We start from the raw sequence: 3,768 nt of genomic DNA on the forward strand, positions 1-3,768 counted from the left end.
GGCTGCACTAGGCGAGCTCTCCATGGCACCGCCTGTGTTGCAGACGGCTCATGTATTGCGCCCCTTTGGTTGTGCCTGATGACAACTTCGAGGTCGAGAAGGGAGCCGAGCTTCATGGTCGTTTCTCCCCTCGTGCTAGAGCATGTTTGCCGGTGTCACCCTCTGAAGGACTGGACAATGATGTGGTTGTTACTTCGGTGCTGCAGATCATGCCTGAGCTGCGGGAGTTGTGTGGGGGCTCGGTTCTGCCTCTATCTGTCGAACAACTGAAGGTAGACCCTTCCGAGATCTTGATTGTGGCTTTACCGCCATCATCACCCCTGGAGTCTAGCCAGATACTTGATGCCGAGGGGTTTGATGATTTGGATGTTGCAATCTCTCGCTCGCCTAAGTCCATTGGGTGCCAGGCGCCAGCCACCCTACCTCTCGGTGTCTTGGAGCGTGGAGTTTTAGACGGTGGTGCCCTTCCCTCGTCTGCGACCATCGAGCAGGTGATGCCTGTGAGTGACATGACCATTGAGCCAAGTGTGGTTGCACCTACTCCAAATCTAGATGCTCTCTTCGCGAAAGAACTTTGTGACTTGCTCGCTAGTGTGGATGTTGCTAGACCTGGTTTGGGCAGGTCGATTGCTTGCCTCCTGACTGGGACACCAATAAGAGGGAAACAAAAGAAGGGGAGCAAAGGCAAGAGTAGCGCCATAGGCAAGGTGTCTCTGGCTGCTTCATGGATGATCTTCAGTCTCTAGGCCCGTCCTTTTGGATTGGGTTATCGTTGTGGGTTGGAAGGTATTTGGTGTCTTCTGTCGAGGTGTTCTTCTCAGGGTTCACATGGCGTAGTAACAATGTCGTGGTTTGTAGATGTTGTGTAATCAGAGAGTCTGGCAGAAGTCGCCTGTGCGGTTGTGGGTTTCTTATCACGGGAGTAGCTAGTACGTGCTAAGTTTGTATTGGTTTTCGCCCGATTTTTCTTTAATTAACTAGGCAATTCTTTTTTTCTTAATTAATCGACAAGGTAAAGCTTTTGCCTCCGTTTTTAAAAAAAATCATGCAATCCTTGGACGAGCGATTAGAGGCGTGCGGGCAAGCCAGCCAGCTTTCGGCTGCATGCACCTTCCGTTGCCAAGATTCAAGGCGGACGATCTCCATTTCGCCTTTGTTAGCTCTGCGTGTTGCCTACGTAGCGCTGATGGATTTACTGTCTGATGATGGCGGGTGGCCTGGCAGTTTCATGCGCAAAACATGGGCAAAGCTCACCCGAAGAAAAGACACAAAGCTAGTATGTCATGTACACTAAAGCGACAATTAAGCCCCTTGGCCGTTTTACCCATCTCCTGCGGCACGCACTTCTCTGTCACAAACATCCCATAAATTTTCATCTGTTAATTGGTTGCTCTGTTTAAGGCATCTCCAGAACGGATTCTCAAACCCCCGACCGTCCGGACTGCGCGGTTCGAACCTCGGAAGGCATTCAACACGGTTTTGTATCGGTCCGCCGAGCGGTCCGGACGTATTTTTTCCATCAAACCCAAGACAAAGTGGGCGGGCTTTGCAGGAGTCCGGACAACAGCCATGTAGGACTCCGGCACCCCCGGCCCATCCACCCCCCCCCCCCTCCCCGACCCCGCGTTTCCATCCTCCCGTTTTCTCTCCTTCAGTTTCTCTCTCTTGCCTTCGCAACCGTCCACCACCCCAACTGTCATGTCGCACCTTTGCCAGAACTCGACAAGGCCGTCACTTCAAGCGGTACACCCCGGGCTCCACGCCGCTTCTCCTCCGCCGCCGTTCCACACCTCTCCTCAGACCGCCGCTCAGGTGTCATCCACTCCTACGGTGTTAACCATGCCCGGCAACTATTCAGTGAATTGCTTGAGCTAAAATTTTAGTCCTTTCTTCTTTGAAGCAATGGACTCGGATGGAGTACATCTACTAGCACTATGTTGAGTCGCCTGACTCATCGGACGAGGAGGACTACATGGATGAGATAGCGATGATGCAGGCGGTGCTTGCAGACGCGGAGCGTGCGGAGGTGCGTGTTCTCAATTTCAAGAGATCAATTAAGGGTCATCGAGTGCTCAACCGCAACCGGACGTGCGGTCATTTGACGCTGATGGACGACTACTTTGCCCAAAATCTTTGCAAGGGCAATAACAGGGTCATGTTAAGAAGCCCACCATCGTTTTTGAAGCAGTTGCATCACATGATCTTTGGATTTGGCACGCTTTTTTTTAGCATGCACGAGTCTCATAATGACATCAATGTGTTGCAGCGATCACCATTGTTTGCTAGGCTGACTGAAGAAAAACCTCCTCCTTGCCACTATAATGTCAATGGGCATGAGTACAACATGGGCTACTATCTGGTGGACACTATCTATCCTCCTTGGGCTACTTTTATGAACACCATCTCTCACCTAGTTGGTCAGAAAAAGTCTCACTTTGCCCAAAGACAAGAAGCTGGTAGAAATGATGTTGAGAATGCTTTGGAGTATTGCAGGCATGTTTTGCAATTGTTTGTGGACCGGTTAAACAATGGGATCTAGAGACCTTGTGGGAGGTGATAAACCGTTGTGTGATCATGAACAACATGATCCTGAAGGATGAGAGTGAGGATGCTGTCACAGGTCTTGAATGAGAACATGAGTGATCTTGTCGAACTTCCCGACCAAAATCCGGCCACATTTGAAGAGTTTGTTCAACTGCATCAATAAATTTGGCATCGAGCAACTCACAGGCAATTGAAGGAAGATCTGATTGAGCATCTGTGGCGGTTAAGGGGGACAAAAATGTTTGAGTGTAATATTTGAACTTTTTTAATTAGGACTCTGGCTGCATTTGATCATTGAAACTATTTGAGACTATATATGCGGCTATTTGAATGTGCGGAAATAAAAAATGGGGTCGGATGTATGCGGACACCGTTGGATGACCGCCCCCCTACATCAGTGTCCACGGACTGGTCTCCCTGTCCGCGGATGAATGCCAGAGGAAATTTGTGGGTTAGCGTTGGAGATGCCCTTACACCTCATGGACACTATACCATGCCGAGGGAGGCGATTTGTGGCAGGCAGGTGTGAGGCATCGACCTCATTTTTTTTATAACTTGATCGGAAAATTTAATCTAAGCTTTATTTTCATATTTATGTTCCTTGTGACGAAGACTTTGAAATTAGACCATTTTTAATGCGCTTAGAGAACTTCTATAAAACTTCACCAAGTTTTGACTACTAAAACTTAATAGTAACGAATGACAAATTCAGTAAGTTTCAAAAATTGATTTTAAAATTGTGCTGAATCAAACGAGTACGCAAATCGCGAGGCAATCATGCGACCGGGCATGGCTGAGTACGAGCGTGCCCCTATGAATTTCTGACCATGCCGATCGAATTGTAAGAGTTTTGGAGCCGACGTGCCACTTTTTTTGCCACGTTCCGGACCAATAGTTTACCCAATTAAATTCCATCTACTCCCGCCGATCCAAATTAATTGTTGCAGCTCTAGTATGACTTTGTGATCGGAGGGAGTAGTACTATAATGTTTGAGTGCACGCACACTGTAGCTAGCCGTTCTGTTTCGGGGGCCATCCGCCCACAATTTAGATTTCCCGTTGCTTAAAGCAGCAGTAAGCAAAGCATGTGCACCTCTCTCCCTGCATTCAGCACACACGCATGTAGCATGGTGTGCAACAACTATCACAAGACATGCAACGAAAATGGACAGAGTGGTAGGCCACAACTGTGCAGGCTCATTTTTTTTCCTTTTCTTTCGGCAA

Source organism: Aegilops tauschii, chromosome 5, assembly GCF_002575655.3.
Source record: "Aegilops tauschii subsp. strangulata cultivar AL8/78 chromosome 5, Aet v6.0, whole genome shotgun sequence".
Classification (NCBI taxonomy): domain Eukaryota; kingdom Viridiplantae; phylum Streptophyta; class Magnoliopsida; order Poales; family Poaceae; genus Aegilops; species Aegilops tauschii.